The 15,024-nt window shown below is 43.3% G+C and overlaps 1 long non-coding RNA gene across 1 annotated transcript; it reads left to right on the forward strand.

Annotated features, from left to right (window-relative positions):
- Positions 1–480: 480 nt before the first annotated feature.
- On the forward strand, positions 481–8,982 carry LOC115460762. Its single transcript, XR_003940557.1, has 3 exons — positions 481–563; positions 3,257–3,264; positions 8,971–8,982. It is a non-coding gene; the product is annotated as an uncharacterized LOC115460762 (long non-coding RNA).
- Positions 8,983–15,024: the final 6,042 nt, after the last annotated feature.

The following is a 15,024-nucleotide window of genomic DNA, read 5'->3' on the forward strand; positions in this document are numbered from 1 at the left end:
ACACACACCTGTGAGATGAAAAAGTGTGAGAAGTGAGCATCACTGGTGAACCTAGAGTAGAATGCCTTCATTGGGAGCCTCAGCTATTTGTAATGCCATTTCTTCCAATCACATCCTTGCCCAATATGGTCTATGGTCCCAAGAAGTCAGATGTCAGCTTTGGCTCTCTTCTGGGTCTTGGTTCCTTGCTTTGGTCCTGGATCCATTTCTTAGGGGCAGCGAGTGTCATAGCACAATAATACAACACCCAGGTGTGGCTTGGAAAAAGGTATTTTATATATATAAATAGGTTTAGTAGGTGTCTGGGTGTGCATGTCTTTTATTCCTGGGTGTGAATATGTCCTTTTATATCCCTCAACTCCCTTTTTACAGCATATTTTACACATGTATAGGACTCCTCAACTATACAACAGGAGTAAATAATATAGTTACCATCCCCCAAATGACTTTTCTTCAGAAAGCAATCATCCGTGCTGAATTCAGGTGATATCTGAAAACAGAGACTGATGAACACATATCACCCATATGGTTTCAACTGAGTGATATATTTTCAACAATGGCAGGTGGAAGACTGTGTAATGCCTGCGGTAACCTCAACTATATGCTGGAAACTGCCAGAAGCCAGGTAGGGCAGGGCTATGGTGATCCTCACAGCTGCTTGCAAGGCATGGCTCCTCAGAGTGGGGGCCTCAAGATAATTTCTCAACAGCTGACATAAGTTAGCAATGGTGGCCCTATTGAATCTGGTTCTGTGAAATGCCACTTCCTCTGTAAGCTGAAGGTAACTCACTCTGAGCCTGTAAACCCTGTGGGCCTTGCGCCTACGTCTCTGACACTGGGGTGTTGCTGGGGCTTGTTCTTTGACCTGTGCTGAGGCTTGTCCTCAGTGCTGTGCCTGGAGAGATGACAGGAATAGCTGCCATCTCTTCTGCCACCTCCTTTATGCCACCCTTGCCATCTGGTATAGCTGGTTATACTTCCACCAGGGAAAAGGCATGGCTGATACTGCATGTTGGGTATCTCAAATATAGCAGGCTAAAAATGAAAACTGGAAATGGTTAAACTGGCAGGTTATCAGAGAAAACTGGTTTGTCTGTAATGGCTTTATTTTCCACATAATTTTATGCCTAACAGAATCAATAGTTACCCCAACAGTAACAACCCAGCAAGCCACAGTCAAAATAGATGTCATGTACACGACTCTCATCCCCCCCCCCCCCAATGCCTACCATAGCCTACCAAAATGAATAGCACTATGAAACTTTACTGAGAAAGAGGCATAGTGCCAGAAAGTGTCAAACATATTTAAAGTAAGTGAGAACATAATCTAATATAATAAAACGCACCGTGAACGTTCTGAAGACAACGTTCTGAAGTCACTCAAACACTCCCTGGCTGTAGGGTTCGTGGATTCATGGTGTGAAGCCAGCCAGCCGTCTCTGCCCCACCCTCGCGTCAAACGCCATGACGTCGAGGGCGGAAAAAAAAAACCGAACAGATCGCACCCACGCACGGAAAAAAACAAACGTATCGCACCCACGCATGGTGCGTTTTATTATATTACATTTACCTCCGTGGTGGCGGTTCCGGCAGCGCAGCGTCAGGGAAGGAGGCGGCGCTCCCGACGTCTCTAGCCTTCCCTTCGCTGTGTTCCGCCTTCTTCTGACGTCAAGGATGATGTCAGAAGAAGGCGGAACACAGCGAAGGGAAGGCTAGAGACATCAGGAGCACCGCCTCCTTCCCTGACGCTGCGCTGCCGGAACCGCCACGGAGGTAAATTAAAAAAAAAAAAAAAAAAAGGATGTTGGGGGGAGGGAAGAGGGTGGGCAGTAAAGTTGAACAATGGGAGCGAGAGGGCAGGGGAGAAACGACAGCATGGATGCGAAGGGGGGGGCATGGATGCGAAGGGGGGGGAGAAGAGGGCGGGCCAGGCTGGGACATGGGAGAGAGAGGAGCATGGATGCGAGGCGGGGTCATGGAAGGGAGAGAGGGGAATTGCTGGAAAGGGATGAATGGAGGGGGCAGGGACAGAGGAGCATGGATGGGCATGGATTGGGAGGGCAGGGCTCAGGGAGAGAGGGGAATTGCTGGATAGGGATGAATGGAGGGGGCAGGTGACAGAGGAGCATGGATGGGCATGGATTGGGAGGGCAGGGCTCAGGGAGAGAGGGGAATTGCTGGATAGGGATGAATGGAGGGGACAGATGGGCATGGATGGATATGGATTGCAGGGCAGGGCTCAGGGAGAGAGGGGAATTGCTGGATAAGGATGAATGGAGGGGGCAGGTGACAGAGGAGCATGGATGGGCATGGATTGGGAGGGCAGGGCTCAGGGAGAGAGGGAAATTGCTGGAAAAGGATGAATGGAGGGGGCAGGGGACAGATGGGCATGGATTGGGAGGGCAGGGCTCACACTCTCTCTCTCATATACAATGTCTTTCTGACTCTCACTCTCACAAACTCTGTCTCACACTGTATCACATTCACTTTCTATGTGCCACACAGTCACTCACACACTCGCTTGGTCTCATACAGCCACTCTCACAGAGAATCTGTGTCTCACACACACTCTCTCTCTCGCACACACACACACACTCTCTCTCACACTGTGTCTCACATACACACTTGCACACACTCTCATTCTCACACACACACTCTCTCACAAACACACTCACACCCAGACTCACTCTGTCTCTCTCACACACACACTCACACTTTCACTCTGTCTCTCACACAGTCACTCTCACATACACTCTCCCAAACATACACACTCCGAGGAAAACCTTGCTAGCGCCCGTTTCATTTGTGTCAGAAACGGGCCTTTTTTACTAGTCAAATATAAATTATAGCAGCTTCAAATATCTATTGCTGGGTTTAGCCACTAAGAGTTAGACTGAATATGAAAACCAGAAAAGGGATATGAGACAGAAAACCAGTCTTAAATATAAACAACCATATGATAGATGCTGAATGGACACACCATGCTGAATATTAGTTTTATCTACTAAACTTGTAAACATGCCCTCCTCATGCCCCGTCACGCCTCCAGTCTTCACCGGCTTGTCGAAGCTGGTCGCTGCAAATATGTGGTAGTCTGTCACCTGCTGAACATTGGCTTTATCCAACTTTGGCAGTTATAACTGCTTAAGTACTGTTTTTGACCACTGATCTCCCAGCTAACGTTTTGAATATTGGGCGGTATGTTTATTATTGCTACTTGCTCCAATGCATGTTAATATATGCATGATTGTTGCAGTTGTCTGGGTCTTGCCACATCTGAGAAAGTGGAACTGAAATTTCAGCCATCATGCTACGGATTTCTTCAGGGTACGATGACTGACATTGGTTCCACTTTCTCAGATGTACAGTAGCAAGACCCGGACAATTGCATCAATCGTGACCCCAGCTGAAAAAGCCTTGGAGATAACATATGCATGTTTGGCTGCAAATAGAAATTATATAGTGCATTTCTATAGTATATTCTAATGTGGAAGAATGGCTATATTGAGGTAAATGTGCATTCTTCACTTAGCTTTCAAAAGTTTTCTGTGTGACAAAATACCACATGTGTTCTTTTATAAAGCATAGGCAACCGGCTAGGCTGTCAAAGTTTGAGGATGCCAAAGAGAAATGTGCTGCAACTTGCTTTAGAAACACATATTAATGCTGCTTCTAAGTACATATAAGTACATAAGTAATGCCACACTGGGAAAAGACCAAAGGTCCATCGAGCCTAGCATCCTGTCCACAACAGCGGCCAATCCAGGCCAAGGGCACCTGGCAAGCTTCCCAAACGTACAAATATTCTATACATGCATTCTGCACCTCCCACTCTGAAATCCTGCCCTTGGGTGTCAAAATCTTATATATAGCATTGGGAAGTTAAGTCACTTTCCTCACCAGTAAGCTGTGCATGTAATAGATCAGTATGATTAGTATGATAGCAGGCAACTCTTAAGTTAGTTGCTTTAAACTGTTGAGTGAGGGCTGTGGTTAAGCCTTTTATATAACTAAAATGTTAATTTCCTTAAATGCAAGTCACAGTCCCTGGTCCTCAGTCTTATTTATGACCACAGAGCTGGATCATGAAAGGGAAATTAATCCTGGATCTCTAGATTTTCCAAACACAAATTCTAAATTGAAAATCCTGAAATTTGAATTAGTTCAGTTCTGCTAAAACTCATGTATAGCACCCAGATAGGCTTATGAAATTATCTTACGAAGAAGGGCATAGATGATGGAAGGAAGTTCCAAACTCAGCTATCATAAAGCTTTTGAGAAAAGACTTAGGGCCGTATATTCAAATGTACTTATCCAGATAGCTGTAGAAGGAGGACTATAATCATCCTGCCCCTTACTGGTCAGTGTAGGTAGCGACATGCAATACTTATGGTAGCACTCTGGAAATTATATAATAACTAGCCGTTGAGCCCGTAAAAACGGGCTGGTACTGGAGTTTTCCTCCCTCCCTCCCCCCCCTCCAGAGTCGTCGCCGCCGCCGCTGCTGCCACCCCTCCACCCGGCCCGGGCCCTCTCTTCGCTTCTGAACTTACACATCCGTTTGCCGAACGCAGAAAGGCACATCAGCTGAGCTGCCGTGGGCCCTTCCTTCTCTGCTTGTGGCCCTGCCCTCCTGTGACGTAACGTCAGCAAGGGCGGGACACAGGCAGAGAAGGAAGGGGCAGCTCAGCTGATGTGCGTGCCTGCTGCGTTCGGCGAATGGATGTGTAAGTTCAGAAGGGAAGAAAGGGCCCGGGCCGGGTGGAGGGGTGGCGGCAGCGGTGACTCCGAGTGGAGGGGGGAGGGGTAGCAACCTCGGCGGCGCAGTTTCCCTCTCTGTCCCGCCCCTCCAGTCATCACGTATTGATGCGGGGGCGGGACAGACAGGGAAGTCTCTACTGCGCATTTGCGAGTGAGTACGGTCATTCGCCGTTTATATGTTTGATATTCATGTCTGAGTTCTCACTCCTTTATCTATGCTTATACTACAAAACTAAAATATGAAATAGAAAAGATTTTATTACTACAAAGAAATAGAATTATTTGACTTTTGGTAAAAGGCAGAAATAGAATAACAAAAATCAACTAATAATGAAAAAGTACAGAAGAAAAGGCACTTTAAATGCATGAGTAATCACTAATCAAATATTGTAGCAAACACACACACACGTTACCCAGAGACATACAAAAATTGGTGTTACCTGTCTGTACCCCATCAGGAGATACAGTGCCCAAGTCCCTTTCTCTCAGGGATGACTGGTACTGCAGGCCACAGTCACAGGCTGTGCTGGCACTGGTATGTTCCACTGATGGTGGCAAATCGGATGAAAAGTTGAAGAGAGTCCAATTCTAGCCATCTCAGGTGCTCTTTTTATATCATTTGTGCCATCAGTAATGTCTCTGATAATCTGATAAGATCTCAGAAGGCAATTGGATGTTTCCCTTTATGTTATGACTTGCAAAACCATAAGAATGTCTTTTTCCATCATTCCAGATTCCTTGCCTAGAACTCTGGCCCCAAGTAGTCTGGGGGTTCAGCCTAACAAAAATTATTGCATCACCTAGCCTTTGTCTTGTATCAGCTGGCCCTTGTCTTGTAGGGGTGCAAGTATGCAAAAAGTCTTTATTTAGAACAGGGAACTCTGCAGAGTTTTAATTGTAGCAAAGGTCTCTGAATTGTGAAGCACCAGGCACTGGAGGTTGATAACATGTATCTACAAAATCACAGGCACATGTTGCCAATCTCTGAAACGCACCTGTTATTTGTGGTGATGGGCTCGTGGAGGAGTGGCCTAGTGGTTAGGGTGGTGGACTTTGGTCCTGAGGAACTGAGTTCAATTCCCACTTCAGGCACAGGCAGCTCCTTGTGACTCTGGGCAAATCACTTAACCCTCCATTGCCCCATGTAAGCTGCATTGAGCCTGCCATGAGTGGGAAAGCGCGGGGTACAAATGTAACAAAAAAAAAAAAATCCTACATAGCACTACTTGCTATCCAGATATGTACTGATAATTGTGGCTATCCATTGTTTTTCAATGGCTTAAAATCATTACAGATCAGCCTGGCAATATCTGGATACTGATCAAAACACTGAGTGTCCTCAATGGATCTGTTCCAATTACTATAATTACTAACTTTATCCAGAAACCATAATTCAAAACAACATAATGAAATAAAATAAAATGAAAAGTGTAACTCAAGAACTACACACGTTTAAATGAGTAATAATGTGCTCAGGGAACAGGGAATTTTGAAATTTCACCTTACACAGACTGAGATGGAAAAGTGTTATAGTAGCCGTTGATTCAGAGCAGCGTCCATGAACTGAGATCAATTGTGGCGCTGTCTTCACACATTGAAAATTGAGCGAAGATCCACAGTTCCGTTCACACCCATACTTAAGCTAAGTAGCTTTAACATTTGATAGATCTGCTATTGTATAATAATATTTGGCTGGAGGCAGGGTGTGCGATGATGTGAAGAATGTGTGTATATGCTTCTCAAATCTTTTGGGTTACAATAACAGACCCCCAAAAAACTGAGCACATTATTACTCATTTAAACGTGTGTAGTTTTTGAGTTGCACTTTTCATTTTATTTTATTTCATTATGTAGTTTTGAATTATGGTTTTTGGATAAAGTTAGTAATATCTGGATACTACCAGGGTGATATGGGAGTGAAATGTAGGAAGAAACAAAAATGATCTGGTTTGCAGTATATTCAAACTTGTATACAAATAAAGTTAGGATAGAAAATGTGCTTTATCTAGATACTTATGTGTACAGCAATTTGAATATCACTGCTATCCAGATAATGCTTATGCTGCCTTCTCTAGACAATATTCAGCACTGCTCACTATCAGAATAATATTACTGAACATCTAGATTTTATTTAAATGACATGGCTTGTGTTTTAAAAAGAAGTTACCAACTGCGCATGTTGACTTGATATTTTTGACTGTAGTTTTTAAGAATGATTCTGAATGCTGGATTAATATCTTTTATCATCCATTTATTGATATTTTTCTATACACTTATGTCAGTATTCTACAGAATAATTACTTCCTGGCTGCATGAAATTTTCCTTTTAAAATCCCATGGCCACCAGTACCTTGTGGATCATGTTCTTATCCTGTGTACTTTGAGGATGCAATATGTGCAGTAGAGTGTAACACCGTAATACTGACGTAACCTTGGTCATTTCCATGGGGATGATCTGCATGGTATTACCATAGTAGCAGTAATCATGATCATGGTTTTACCATGGGAATGGGACGTGTTAAAGCAGTAATACCTCTAAGACATCTGAGTACTGATTTGGAAGAACAGCTACTTAACAAACTCTGAAACTTGTGAGAATGTTTTGTCATTTTGCCTGAGCAAGGAAATTGTTTGCCCTAAACTAAGTCAGCTTGCAAAGTATCTTTCAGCTGTTCCAACAACCAGTACCTCATCTGAAAAGACATTTTCACTCACTGGACTTACCATAGATGACCAAAAAATATAGCTGAAGCCTAAAATGGTTGATGGACTCTTATTTTTACATGGACTTTAGGAAATGGTGAGCTATATAATCCGTATTTTTCTTGATGGTCAAATAGATTTTTTTTTCTGCAGGCTATGTGTGACATTTTTATTTTTAAATTAGTGGAGATTGGGAAAATATTGTGGGGGGTGGGTAGGAGATGGATGCCGGAGAACGTGGTGAAGGCGGTTAGCTTGGCAGAGTTTAAAAGGGGGTTAGACAGTTTCCTAAAGGACAATTCCATAAACTGCTACTAAATGGTCTTGGGAAAAATCCACAATTCCAGGAATAACATGTATAGAATGTTTGTACGTTTGGGAAGCTCGCCAGGTGCCCTTGGCCTGGATTGGCCGCTGTTGTGGACAGGATGCTGGGCTGGATGGACCCTTGGTCTTTTCCCAGTGTGGCATTACTTATGTACTTATGTACATTACCATGTCAATTTCTAGTGTATAATGTAAAGAGCGTGCTGAAATTTCAAAATGAAATCCCGGCACGCAGGTCAGTCAGCTCAATCTAGCTCTTTCTCCCTCAGCTCCTTCCCTTTCCCATGGGAGATGACGTAAATACTCTGTTGACAGCATGCACACTTTTTTCCAAATGGGTGGGGGGATGAGGTGGTCAAAGTGGGATTTTCCTAAAAAAAGAGGAACAAACAAGTATGAAATCACTATTTTTTATGGGGGAAAAGTTATCAATGTGGGCTACCGTTAAGATGGGTTATTGTATCACAAGTTGTGCTATTTTATCACAGGGTCTGATTGCATAAAATGAGACTCTGTTCTAAAATATCAGGATTTATGGTAAGAGAGCACATCTTAACCAATTAGTGCCCAATGTTCCCATCAATTTGTTCCCATATGGCTTATTATGGGAACATTGGGCACTAATGGGTTAACAGTAGCCCAGATTGATAATTTCCTCTAGTCACTAATAAATGAGGTTAACAGTAAAATTACGTCTTAATGGTAGCCCACAATGGTAACATCCTCCTAAGTCTACTTAAAGCTCAGCAAAAGAAAGAAAAAAAAAACAAAGAAAGGTTAATGCTAATATGGCTGACAAGAGGCATTCAGCATAGGAGCTTCGCTGAGAAAACAGAACAGTGAAAGTGTGAACATAAAGAAACGAATAGTTATTCATCATCAAAATTCACTGTAGCTGTTTATAAATGACTGCTTTCTTAAATGCAGAAGCATCAAAACCCCAATACTGCCCACCTACCACTGAGAAATGCCAGATATCCTAAAAGCATTAATTAAAACAGCAACATTACATTCCAGAGCAAACCTCTAGGCTAGGCTGGTTTAGCAAGGGCAAACCTCAGGCTCCTCAGTGTCTGAATATGCCAGTTAAAGAAACCCAACAGCATGGAGTTTACACCACAGTGGTCTCAGGATAAGATACGCCATGTAGCCCCGGACTGGAGAAACAACCTATATCAGCTTTAGGATTGGGAAGATGCAATAGCAGAATAAAAATCAAGTTTTGTCCACAAGTTGACATTTATTATAAAAGTTTTATAACAACATGTTCAATTTTCAATCCAAATAGATCACAGGTACCAGCAAGACAGTAAAACTGTCTCACTTTCAAAATTATTTGGATATGAGGAATGAGGTGACAGAAGAGGACGAAGGGATAAATAAATATTTGGTTCCTTCAAACAATCATAAATTCAAACGTTCCAATGTAATTTAAAAATCTGTCTAAAAACTTACCTTATTATTTCATCTTAACAATGCGGTGCCACACTAAAAGGTTATTAATGCAGAGCAAATTGAGGCAACCATCATTTTATGGCTTTCACGATGGTTCCTTAGAGTCAGAGGCTATCACATGAGCTGCTGTTGTTTATATTTTGGGATTATTTATTACAGAGATGCTACGTTTTACTGATGAACTTAATCTATGCATCATGTTTAAAACATTTTGTCGTCAATGTGAAATGAGAGCAAGCTTTGTGAAAATCAAATCTTAAATCAGTGCTTGCGTAGCTAGATATATACATATGTAAAATATTCTGTAGCTTTAGCAAAAAAAAGAAAAAAAAAATTCTCAAAGCTCTTGCAAAGAAGTTTGTACAACCATATCCTTTATATATAAAACAGTATGAAAGCATACCTAAATATAAGTACACTGGCTGGGGAGCTACCATCCAAGAAAAGGACTTTAGAGTTTCTGTGGACAGTATTTTGAAATGTATTTATTTATTGCATTTGTATCCTACATTTTCCCACCTCTTTGCAGGCTCAATGTGGCTTACAATACATCATGAATAGTGGAAATAAGAAGAAAATAGACATTTGGTGTTCCAGAAGGATTTTGGGTTACATGGTGAAGAGATACATGATAGCAATACAACAGAAAACATTACAAGACGTTTCCAGATATAGGTGAGGAATTTCACATGTGTTGATCTTTGTGGTATATCTTGTCAAAGAGATGGGTCTTCAATAATTTGCGGAAGTTAGTTAGTTCGTAGATCGTTTTTAGGTTGCGTGGTAATGCGTTCCAGAATTGCGTGCTCATATAGGAAAAGGTTGATGCGTGCATTAATTTGTATTTTAGGCCTTTACAGTTGGGGAAGTGAAGATTAAGGAATGTACGGGATGATTTTTTAGCATTCCTGGGTGGTAGGTCTATCAGGTCTGACATGTAAGCTGGGGCGTCACCATATATGATCTTGTGAACTAGGGTACATACTTTGAATGTGATGCGTTCCTTGAGTGGGAGCCAGTGTAGCTTCTCTCGTAAGGGTTTTGCACTTTCATATTTTGATTTTCCGAATATGAGTCTGGCTGCTGTGTTCTGGGCTGTTTGGAGTTTTTTTTTTGAGTATTTGCTCTTTACAGCCAGCGTAGAGTGAGTTGCAATAGTCTAAGTGACTGAGTACCAATGATTGTACCAGATTACGGAAGACGGTCCTTGGACATTGAATGGAACATCTTTTTGGTTGTGTTTTTCACGTGATTCTCAAGTGTTAGGTGCCGATCAATGGTAACTCCGAGAATTTATCCCTAGCATAGTATGTTGCAACAGTCAAAAAGCAAAATGAATGTTAGGAATTATTCAGAAAGGCGCTGAGGAAGCTAAAAGGGTTTGAACACCATATCTTGGGGTTAATGAAAGGAGATATAAGCTCTATGAAACCATGATTGTGGTGGAAAAGGTAAATAAGGAACAGTTTAGTAACAGGACTAGGGGACATTCAAAGAAACAAGTCAGGTAGTACATTTAAAATATATCAGATCGAGCATTTTGTTTCTCACAAGCACAAATAAGTTGTAGAATTTATTGCCAGAGGATGTTGTCAAGGTAGTTAGCACAGGTGGGTTAAAAAGGAGTTAAACAAGTTTCTGGAGGAAAAGTGCATAAATCATTATTGGTTATGTAGATATGGCAAAGCTACCACTTATATCGCTGGATGTGGACAACAAGGAATGGATCTACTCTTTGGGAGGTTGCTGGGTGCTGGATACTTTTGACACCTTGACTGGCCACTGCCAGAGGGAAGCTAGTAGGCCTTTAGGGAGTCTTTTACTAAGGTGTGCTAACCTTTTTAACTCTCACTAAAAATCAGTTGGCACTAAACCATGGTATACACCAAGAGTGGAGCAGTAGAGGCAGGGTGCAGCCATGTGGCTGTCAGCTCCACCGGTTCCCTGCTCCCTATGATGTTACTTCCTGTTCCGGAGCAAGAAACCAGCGGAGCTGACAGCCATGCAACTGCTCCCTGCACACCCCTGCGACGTGTACCCGGGGCAGAGGTGGAGGTGATGCGCCGGGGGGGGGGGGGGTGATACTCCGAGGGGGGTGCGCAGCGACAATCTGCTCTGGGTGGCAGCTGATATAGGAACACCACTGCGCTAAATGCTGAGATGCCCATAGGAATATAATGGGCGTCTCAGCATTTATTAGTGCAAGCTAAAAACACTAGCGCACTTTAGTAAAAGACCCCCCTCCCCCTTAGCCAACAGAGTTTTTCTATTCTTGCTTTTGGAAGTTTTGCTCACTCTTCCTCATAGAACTCTTAACTCAGAAACAATCTTAGATTTCATTATATGCACTGCATGTTTGAGATCTCCCACAGACTTTCAGTTCAGGTCTGACGATTGTGAAGGACTAGGGGGCATGCAATGAAGCTACAAAGTAGTAAATTTAAAATGAATCAGAGAAAACATTTCTTCATTCAATGTGTAATTAAACTCTGGATTTCTTTGCCAGAAAATGTAGTAAAAGCAGTTAGCTTAGCGCAGGGGCGTAGCCACGGGTGGGCCTGGATGGGCCCAGGCCCAGCCACTTTTGCTCCAGGCCCGCCCAGCCTCTTCTGCCCGCTCTCCCCATCCACGTGGTCTGCTCACTTCTACTGCCCTGAAGCGCCGTTCTCCCTTCAGCACCGGCGATTCCCATAGCCAGCCTTCTGCCAGCGCGCGTCGTCGGGGCCTCTTCTCAGGCACGTCCCGCCTACTCTGCAACCTCCTGCGTCCCACCTTTGCGTAAAACAGGAAGTTGCAGAGTAGGCGGGACGCACCTGAGAAGAGGCTCTGACGACGCGCGCTGGCAGAAGGCTGGCTATGGGAATCGTCGGTGCTGGAGGGAGAACGGCGTTTCAGGTCAGTAAAAATGACCAGAACTGACCATGTGCAGGGGCCTGTTGTGGGGGGGGGGGGGGGTAGGGGGGGGAGAGGAAATGCAGCGGCGGCGGGGGGGGGGGGGGGGTAGTGGGTGGAGAAGAAATGCGAGGCCTGTGCCCACCAAGTCCACCTCCAGGCCCATCTAAAAATTAAACTCTGGCTACGCTACTGGCTTAGCGGGGTTTAAAAAAAGTTTGGATAGCTTACTAAGTGAAAAATCCATAAGCCATTATTAAAAAGGACTTGAGGAAATTACACTGCTTATTTCTAGGATAATCCACTAATTATTTCCAGGATAAGCAGCATAATGTATTGTACTGTTTTGGGATCTTGCCAGGTTCTTGTAAACTGGATTGGCCACTGTTGGAAACAGGATGCTGGGCTTGATGGACCTTTAGTCTGTCCCAGTATGGCAATACTTATGTTCTTATGATATGATTGAGGTCTATAAAATCCTGAGTGGTGTTCTTTCAAAAAGTCAATAAAAGTGAGGGTCCCAAGCACACCAAAGGATCAAAGCAGAAAAAAGCACAAGTGGACCTCTGGGAACTGGACAATGGCAGAATTTTATTGAAAAGACCCGACACAGGTCATGTTTCGGTGATGAAACGCCTTCATCAGGGGTTGTAAAACACTACATTTGGTATGGATAATAGAATATGCCAGGGGGCGGGATTTGGGTGTTTCCACAACCTGGACATTTTTCTGCCATACTAGAACAAGGAAAAAATGTCCAGGCCTAAGAGTTGGACATTTTGGTCTGGACCTGTTTCAGTAACGACTTTGTCATAAAAAGTTGTCTGAAATGACCAGATGACCCCCGGAGGGATTAAGACGTGACCCCATACTTACTCCCCTAGTGGTCACTGAACCCCTCCCCCCCCCCCCAAAGATGTAAAAAAACAAACAGTACTTACCAGCCTCTATGACAGCTTCAGATGTAATAGCCAGTACTATTAGAGCAGCAAGCAGGTGCCTGGAGTAGCCTAGTTGTCAGTTCAGTGGACTCTAGAGAGGGGGACCCCGGCCCACATCCCACTTTAACTGTTACACTTGAGGTGGAAAGTGTGAGCCTTTCAAAACCCACCAAAAATGCGCTGTACCCACATACAGGTGAAACTTGCAGACACAATGGCTTGTTTTTGTGCATTTTTCCTTGGACTTTTTTTTCTCTCGAAAATGGACCCAAAAGAAAAATGCACTGAGAACAAAACATCTAAAAATGTCTATGAAATGGCTATTTTCAAAATAAAAAAGAGAAACTTTTTTCAGGTTCAAACATGGCCATATTTGCCACTTAAGTTTTGGACGTTTTCAGCAAAACGTCCAAAGTTGGATTTAGATATCATACTGAACATGCCCCCCTTAATGTCGTGAAATAGACACACACATCTGCAAAAGGTCAAAAACTGCAAACAACGGTGTTTATGCATTTTTCTCAGATATTCAGAGCTTCTAAGTTACATTTCTTTACCACAGAATTTATCTTCTGACGTCAACGTCAGCAAATCACTTTCTGTTAGAAAATTTTCTCTGTTTTCAAACAGAGGGGAATCAAACCCAAGGAAATTAAATACTGTCATGGGGTTCCATTTTCAAAAACGTTTGTCCCATTCAGAGTATGAAAATGAGATATATTCAGAAATGATCTTGTTTGGAATAAAATCATACCTGTCTAGGGGCCTGAGAGCTTCCCCTTTTTTTCACCGTGTACACCACAGATATGAAGGTCATGAACTCATGATTCATGGGAAAAGAAAAAGGACCACTGAACATTACTGGCTGCCACAGACTTTCATGTGGTTCAACTCTGGGGAATGTCACATTTATGTGTAACACAATATACATCCCATTCAAGAACACAACAGTATCTGTTTACATACAAGATCAGCTATGTTTGAAGTCTAACTACAAGCATCTTTGGAAAGGATACAGTTTTATACAGGAAGACTGTTATTCCGTGCATTGTTGGCTAGAAAAAAAAAAGAAACAGGCTGAATACTGTTGATTTAGTAAAAAAAATTGAAGTCCTTTAAAAATCTTTTCTGTACATCACCCTTGCTTTGATCATATAACTGTAACCAGTTTGTAGCTCTGGACCCGGGTCACAAAAGAAGCTCACTATCTCTCTGACTTCAGACCTCACAGTCTTCGCTTTCACGTGGGCCACTCTTACCGCATACCAGTTCACTTACAGTCAAGTTGAGGTGGGTCAGTGGTCCAGAATAACGATCCGGGGTTTGGGAGACACTTTCCAATTCTGGGTCCCACTCAGCTCTTCAGTCCAGGAACCACAGTGTACTCCAGAAGGCTTAATAACCAAATTAACTCTTATTGCAACCTTTGCAACAGGTAGACTTTTAACTTTAATCTTCTTACAGTCACTTAAGAAACTCCAGCACAATTCAATTCCAGACTTCTGTTATTCCCGGAGAGAATACCTTTTCCACTATTCTCCTCAGGTATATTTACAGAGGCACTTCCTTTCAGGGTCTATATACATATTCATGAGGCTCCTGTCCTTATCTATCCCAGAAAATATTGTCCCAAAAGCTGTGCTCCTCACTTTTACAGGTCCAGACCCTCCTGGCCTGACCTCCCTCCAAGGTGACCTTCGCATCGGCTCACCCTGGTCCTGGGATGGACATTCCCTGACTCCAATCCCACACTCCAGTGATGGGTCTCTCCTCTCCTCTGTCACAGTTGCTGCTTTGCTAAGCCACAGCTCCTCTGTACAGCCAATGGTCTGCTCCCCTTAAAAATGGGATTCCCCTTTACTCCTCCAGGTCAGTGGCAGGGGACCATAAGGCAACCAAGACACCTGCAGGCAACCAAAGACCCCTCTAAATCAGTGGCGTAACT

The sequence above is a fragment of the Microcaecilia unicolor genome, chromosome 1 (assembly GCF_901765095.1).
Source record: "Microcaecilia unicolor chromosome 1, aMicUni1.1, whole genome shotgun sequence".
Taxonomy (NCBI): Eukaryota; Metazoa; Chordata; class Amphibia; order Gymnophiona; family Siphonopidae; genus Microcaecilia; species Microcaecilia unicolor.